Raw genomic sequence first — 8,298 nt, forward strand, 5'->3', positions numbered from 1 at the left:
AAATAATTATGCAGAGACATGATGTTACAAAATCATTGTAAAATATTCTACTGTGCAGTCTATCGAGCCAATAGCGACAAAGTTAACTAATCCTTTTGTTCATGAATTGTATTTTAGCCTTAGGTGGTTAAAAATTTAGAAAAATACAAGGGGTGCAACGTATATAACGCACATGCAACCCAATATAAAAATTGGCACACAGTTACATATGCATAAATATCATCATCATATGCTAAAAATTCAAGATGCTGAAGCTCATGGCTTGGGTGAGATGCGGAAAATGAAAACCTGTAGCTATCCAAATAAAAGTATTTTGAATTTTTTTTGTCTTTGTTAATTTTGTGTAAAGCTTTTGTGACTTTCGTTGAGACGAATTGGAAAGGTAAATTTTTTTATTTTTATTATATCTAAATATTTTGAAAAATAACCACTCTTTGATAAAAAAAAAAGAAGTCAAAAAAGACTATTTCTTTGGAAATTGATATCCACCCTCCCCATTTCTCCACCTATACTCTTTTTTTTTTCTTTTTTCATTTTTTGTCTCTATTAGGGGGGCATTTTAGGGCCTGTTCCAGTTTGGCCCCTTAAAAAATAAGTACTCCCTCCGTCCCTAAATAAGTATCCGGCGCGCAAAATTAGGCTTTACAAAACATGCATATTTTTTATTAAAAATTTTAATTTTTTTTCACAATATAATATAACTCATTGCCATCTATTGATTTGTGAAAAAAATTTGATTTTTTTAACAAAACAAATGCTTCATTTTTAACGCCTAGTTTTGCGTGCCGAACACTTATTTAGGGATGGAGGAAGTACTTATTTTCAATTTTCAAACTTAAAAATAATGAGTTTATTGAAATAAAAAAAATGTTATATGGTTCTTGTTTGATAGATTTCGATGAGATCTATTAAATCCTGCAAAAAAAAAAGTGAAAATTTATTTTAGTAAACCTATTATTTTTAAGTTTGAAAATATATTCTTATTTTTTAAGTACTTTTTGAGAATATGGAACAGAGACTTAGTAACCTCACCCTAATAGAAGTGAAGTTACTAAAATGCCCATAGAGGAAAAAAAATACTCCCTTCGTCTCTTTTTAAGTGTCCTGCTTCGTAACTCCAACTTATTAAAAAGACATTATCATTATACCTTTCACATCAATTTTTTCCTTCACTTTCCCTACTTACCCATCATCATTACATTTTTACTCACTAACTTTTCGCAAGTCATTAATTACAAAGAACTACCTCAAATATTAGTAAACACCAATCTTTCTAATAACATGGACATGTCATATTTTTTGAAAAAATCTTATCCCTATTGTCTAAAGTATAAAAAAACAAGTCATTAATTATAAAAGACTTTGTCCGGTATTAGTAAAGACCAATCTTTTTGGTAACACGACTAAGTCCTATTTTTCGAGGGAACCCTGTACCATATGATTGATTATCTGAGGTATAAAAGAGCAAGTCAATGATTATAAAAGACTACGTTGGATATTAGTAAATACCAATATTTCTATTTTGATTATAAAGGATTACATGCATTGGGTATAAAAGATACAGAGTTGTTTAAATTAAGAACAAGAAGAACACAAATTCAAATATATTTTGATTGAAATTAGAAGACCCACGATTCAATTCACAAAAATCAAAACCCACAATTGATATACACACATGTTTTTCAAAAATTAATTTTATTTCTATTTTCTTCTCTTTCTGGTGAACCAAACAGAAAATCAAGAAATCTTTCGAAAGTCTTCAAATTGTTTAAGACTTGGAAAATTGTTCTAGCGAAAAAAATTCCCCTTCGGCTACAGAGCAAAACATTCAAGTCTATATTACTCTAGAAAAATAAAACCCAAGACCCGATACAGAGCAAAATATTCAAATCGTCCCAAATGTTATTAAGTGATCACTCATTCCACTCCCAAGCAATGTGGGATTCATTTCCTCAACATCCCCCTCACGTGCAGCCGCGTTTGAGGTCTGTCACGTATGGCCACTTTTGGGTCCTATCATCGTGCAGCCTTTTTGCTGGCCTGTCATCGCGGGGTGTGGATCGTGAATTTTATAAAATGTGGAGTGAAACGGGCCCCGCTCTGATACCATGTGGAAACTTTATATCCATCTCAAAACCAATTGACAAAGAGTGGAGAGGTCTCAAATGTTATTAAGTGATCACTCATTTCACTCCCAAGCAATGTAGAATTCATTTCCTCGACAGGTTTCAGCCACACTCTGTATTCACCGAGTATGGTCTGAAACTATGTATCTAATGGAAAACAACAAGCTAGTCCTATAAACTAAACTAAAAATGGTTTGAATTGGATTAGTAGAAAGGATCTGCACTTCATTTGTTTGAAAAATATATAGAAAATTTTCCGACAAAGTCAGATCTCTATCAACGAAAACAAAGGAAACACACCCTGTACACCACCGGCTCAAAATGGGAGACTTGGATTAGTCGATTGTGTTCTTTGCTCGGGTCACCACGCCATCCTTGACACACCGGCGGAATTTTTCATGGAATTTCTTTTGAAAATTTTCTCTTTCCCATATTCTTCCAATCTTCCAAATAAACACTCCATTTTCCTCCTCGAGTTGGGATTTCAAGGCCAAAAACAGAAAATGAACTCCTGTTGGGTTATGAAGTTGTGTTAGGCGAACTGTTGCGTGTTGACTGTGCAGAGAGAGAGAGAGAGGAAAATGTGGAAGAATTAAATTTGAGGCTAGGGCTTTGAAGTGATGTATCTTAAGCTTTAAAACTAAGAGAGTAGAAGCAATTGCACCGCTTGCCACAACTTGGCCGATTTTTTCAATTGTGCCCCACAATTGGAGGCCAACATCACTGCCCCTCGTGTCCTTAATTGTAATTTCTCACTTTCCCGACGTGGCACAATCTTGGCGCTAGATCTCGCTTCTTCTGGAGTCTTCAATGCCTGGAGTCGATACGACCGATAGGGGTTGGCAACGAACGTACCCAGTTTTTCTGGTTCCAATTCTCTCTCTCTCTGGTCTCTCGCACGTAGCGAGAGAGGGTTTTGCTATTCACCCGAGAATGGCAACTGCTCGCGTCTCCTCTGCCTTCCCTCTTCGCCGCCGACTTCCACTGCCTACTGCCTCTCTCCGTAGACCATGCCCGTGGCTACGCGATCAATAATACGTCGTCGTATCTTGATTATTTAAATTCAAACCCTAACTGATCTTCGTCAAAACCCTAATCCATCAACAAGATTTTACTAGTTTGTACTCAATTCCTAATATACTTTTTGGGTTTCCGATTTTGCGGAGTACAAACTCCGATTCTTTTTCCCCTGCTATGCAATTTTTTCCCTTCTTCCTCCTTTCACCGTTTTTCTTTTGTACGACAGTCTCTCTCACTCGTCTGCAACTATTGACGGCCTCATTCAAAGGTGTGGAACTCTCTCTCGAGAACGGAAGGTGAAATTTACGAATCTATTTGCCTTTTTGGGTAGTGTTCATCCAATATCTTGCCAAGACATGCTCACAGAGCCACTAACCCTATTTGGCTGTTTTCTGTAGCTTTTTTACAGTTATTGTGAGATCTCTTGCACTTTCATATTCAGGATGGGTTTTTGTTTTGTGTACCAGTGCTTGTACTAACGGAAACGGACAAAAATTTGCCATGCTATTTGAGTTGTGGCAATTTATGTTTTGATGTAGTAAAGAAGAAAGAAGCAAACTATAAGGACTGAGATTTCTTTGATTAAGGAAGTCGGGTCCCAACTCAGTGTCATATTATGCTTATGTTTTGCCAGTGTGTTACTGGTATTTTCGAGTATCTTCTCTTCCATTGGCAGACTTTGCTATGTAGATGAATAATGAGGATCTGTTTTAGTCTTTTTTTGTATACTTCCTGTGCACGAGTTTGTGCCCTGTTTGGCACCTTTTAAGTGAATTAAGTCAATCAAAAAATATCAACTAAGCTTAATCCTGTTTGTTAAGGTGGTTCCATATGGTTATTATATAGGTTGAGTTGACATTTAGTTCCCTTCAAGTGGTGCGCGTGAATTTCTAGGGCTTTAAAAACTAAAAACGTTGAAGCATAATTGGGTGGCTTGCAAATTTTTGGCCAATTTTGCCCTTCGATTGGGTAGCTGCTGGTTGCGATGTTGAGGGTAGTTTCGTCTTTCAATTGGGTAGCAGCTAGAAAATCTAAACCAACAATATGCCAAGCTTTTCTTGAAAAAAATAGGACGTCTTACCATCAGGGCAGGGGTTTTGTCGTCACCCATAGAACAATGAGCATCTTTAATTTCTGAATCAGTGACAGCAGAATCTATGAGGACACATGATGATCAGATAAGCAGGGTGAATGAGTCCCTCAACCTTGTTAATAGCATTATAGGTAAGGATTTGAAGTACTAAGCATACCATTGGAAGTAATTATCAACAATGTGTCGAACCTCTTTATTGTTTGTCAATTGTCATGCCTTATCACTTGTGATCATTGGTATAGATAGTATAAATTTGTTTTTGGCTTCGCGAATATCAACTTTTTGTGGAAATAGGACATATTTTGATCCCCAAGCTTAATCCCATTAACCTTGATTCTTGCTTGTAGAAAGCTCTGCCAGTAGGACAGTAATAGTATAGCGAGTAAGAGCAGTTTTTTTTCCACTGAGATAATAGCAGAAGGATCAGGACTAGATAGGATATCCAATTGATCTCGAGATTTTCTTTGGCTAAAATAACTCTCTTAAAATGTTGCTATAAGTAGAGGAATTCAGGGTTGTGAGTCTTCAGAGATCTTAGCTTGGAGTTTAACCGATACACATAAGCTGCCCCAGTGCCTTGCCGAACTTCATTTGTTAAATTTAGGATAATTGAACCAAAATTTAAAACACTTAAAAGCTCGAATCGAGAAGATGGTTTATACCTCAACCATAACAGAACTAGGAAAAAGGTCAGAGATGCTAGGGCGGAGAAAGGTGGCTCCAGAATTTGGAAAGAGGTTAGCTATTGCCTATTGATGTTCAGCATCCTGTCCAATTTGCTGAAGATAAACATGTCCTGTTTGTTGCTCAAAGTGTGAAAGCAACCGTTAAATGGAAGGTCAAAATATCTAAGCAATCCATGCAATTATTGGGATCCTGCCTAGCACCTTTATTCATACGAAGGCCAACCAGCCCTTGCATCTTCATGCTTAACAACATTAAAATTAACAAAGAGGAGCCATGGCACATTACCAAAGAATAATGGACATGGAGGATAGGACACTCCAAAGTTTAGTTCTAGCTTCTTTTCTGTTATCCCAATAAATCACACAGTAATTTGAATGAAGTTTTTTGTTTGACACAGTTGTGGTTAGTAGTTATGTTGCATTAGTAACTTGAACAGACTGGGTAGACTCATTTGACGGGAGAATTATTTCCCATTTCGGAGAAGGAAAAGGAAAGAGGACAATATTCTGCTGATATGAAGGAAATTGCCATAGAATTTCATAGGGGTAGAATATTACCACATGTAGAGGGAAAGTTAACCTTCTTATATCTCTCGGACAGATGTTTCTAGAGGATTGAGGATAGCGTTTGTGGTTTTTTGGGCAAATCAGAGGATAGTGCATGTGACTTCCGCTTGTTCCGGTGGAGTTGGCGGCTGAAACTGGTCGCTCTAGGTGTGATTCTAGCCCTTTAATGTTCTCGCCGTTTTTTTTCTCTCCAGTTTGTATTTTCTCTTCGTGTTGTGCAAATGGCAAGAGAAGATTCATACCTCACGGATGTTTTCCGGAGTAATGCGTATAATTTTTAGGGGTGATAGTATTTCTATCAGCCATTTATGTAGGGCTATCATGCACGGCTTGCGTGTGGTTCCAATTATTGCATACGTGGTTTTGTTTTAGTTCTTCCCGCGTTCATATTTCTGGGCCATTGTGAGGTCTTGCTATGAACACAAAAATGTCAATCCCTCTTCGAATTTGTCATTAAGATGCTGCCGGAGTAATTATGGAGGTGTAGTTTTGTTGTGGCCTTCTTAGGTGCCCTAGATATTTTGGTGATGTGCTTGCATAATTATTTCTTTTCCCCTTGGTTAATGAAATAAATAATTTGCCTGTTTTTAGTACCTTTGTATAGCACACTTGTCTAACATAGAACGATTGTTTATTTATTTTGTTGTTGCTTGGTTTTAGCTTCTCCTTTTACATTGTTCATGTAGAGAGCATTAAATTATTCCGCAGAATAATAATAACTAGCATCTATGATTTCACATTACCTGTTTTTTATGGATATGGTTGTGTTTATACAGGTGTAATTTTGTTACGGCTTTTTTTTGTATACCATGGATGTTTATGTCTGTGGTTGTATAGCTATTTGTCTTTTCCCAGTTAATTAATAATGAAATAAATTGATTCGCTGGTTTCACTGGCTTTCCTGTACCTGGTTTTTGGCATGGATGTGGGTAATTTTGGACTGATTGTTGTCTCCTTGTGTAATTAATACTATTATTGTTATGTTGTTCATTTTTTTTTTTTTTTGATCGGCTTATGTTGTTCATTGATTGTATCATTTTTTCTGCTTTACCTGCTCCGTTACAAGTCCACTGTGAAGTAATATGCCGACTTAGCTTGGAGGATACATCATTATGGTCATTCACTTGTCCGTTTATTCGCTAGACTTTGGAGAAGCACCCAACCTGTATGCATGGTGTTCAGCCCTTGTATTTCCTCATTGCTTCTGAGGCTGAAAAAGTGGTAGCTGCAATATCATACCAGGGAGAGAATGAATTTATGGACCATGCCACATTCATTCATGACTATAGCTCCAAGTATTTTCGATGGATGCTAGGAGATCGTTTGGGGGTTGTGCAAGGTAGAGATTTCCCGTCTCAGATTTGTGCGCTGCTACTCACCTCAGTTATTTGCTCTGTCCGGCGCTGCAATCGACGGCTCGTGCTCCTCCTACCAAGGTTTGGCTTTATCTCAGGAGGGTTTTCTGATTTAGGTTTTTCTTTGTGGCTTGAGTGTTGTTTCGTTTGACCTATCTACCTGTAAGAAGGTCATTCTCGCGGTTTATTATTAACGATCAAAGGTTTAGGTAGTGTTGGGGTGATTATTTGCCGCTGGAGCTTATTTTTCATTTTTCAACTTCCGTTGTGTTTGCGATATTCGTGTTATTTCTAGCGGTGCTGTGGCTGGGCCGGTTCTCTTGTGGGTTCAGAGCTTTACAATCGAAATTTTCATGCCAGGCTTGTGTGTTTATCGAGGATTATTCGAAGTGTTCCTATTGAGGATTGATCTGACTAAAACATTAACCATTGTGATGCTAGTGAATGATGCAATGTTGCCTATAAAATTAATGTACATAATTCCGAGATCAAATCCTAATGCCGATGCATGCGTTGTTATGCCTCAAAAACGTATGATTCCGAGTACAGGGACTATTTAATGAAACATCACTTAAATTTGTTGTGCTAAGTCTTGCCATTACCTGAAATTTGACTGAAAGTTTAATTACATGTGAACCAGAAAATTTTATGCTCTGAATTTGTCCCTGAGATTACATCGGGCTTTATTTGGCGTTGCTACTGTTAATTGAAAAGGGGTATTTTGCAAGTTCAAAACCTGATTATTCACCGAATTTGGTAGCCAAGTTTGCAAGTTAAGAGCACTAACGTTTACCTCTCGATGTACACACCTTAAACTTCTTCAAGCATATAGTACATCACAGGCACAAAATTTACAGGCATGAGACTCCGCGTGCTAGCACGCGCAGATCACCTAGTATATATATAAGGGTAGAATTGTAAACTAAAGTTCTCTTACCATGTCTTGGTGAATAATTTTGCTTATGTCATGAAAGTGGTGATTTGAATACCGGAGACCATGGAAGTGGTAATAATTGCTGGTCTCCTCCACACTGCGCGTGAGTGTGTGTTTTGGTGTGGTCCAAGAACTACTCTTTTCTGCTATAATAATTCTATAACTACACTCATCATATTACACACCCAAATACACACTCACACGTGTGTGTGGGTGTGGTCCTAGAACTACTCTTATGCTACAATAATTCTACAATCACACTCACTTTACACACCCACACACAAGTGTGTGAGCTCCACACGCACTACACACTCTAGTGTGTGTGGAGCCCACACACTTGTGTGAGTGGGTGTGTATTTGGATGTGGTACTAGAACTACTTTTTTCTGCTACAATAATTCTATAATCACACTCACTTTGCACACACACTTGTGTGTATGAGTGTGTATTTAGGTGTGGGCTTAGAACTACTCTTTTCTGTTACAATAATTCTACAATCACACTCATTTTACACACCT

General features: G+C 37.4%; 1 long non-coding RNA gene across 1 annotated transcript; it reads left to right on the forward strand.

Annotated features, from left to right (window-relative positions):
• Positions 1-2,851: 2,851 nt before the first annotated feature.
• LOC131307292 (uncharacterized) lies at positions 2,852-7,249 on the forward strand. Its single transcript, XR_009194068.1, has 3 exons — positions 2,852-3,243; positions 3,373-3,442; positions 6,559-7,249. It is a non-coding gene; the product is annotated as an uncharacterized LOC131307292 (long non-coding RNA).
• Positions 7,250-8,298: the final 1,049 nt, after the last annotated feature.

This window comes from Rhododendron vialii, chromosome 11a, assembly GCF_030253575.1.
Source record: "Rhododendron vialii isolate Sample 1 chromosome 11a, ASM3025357v1".
NCBI classification, from domain to species: Eukaryota; Viridiplantae; Streptophyta; class Magnoliopsida; order Ericales; family Ericaceae; genus Rhododendron; species Rhododendron vialii.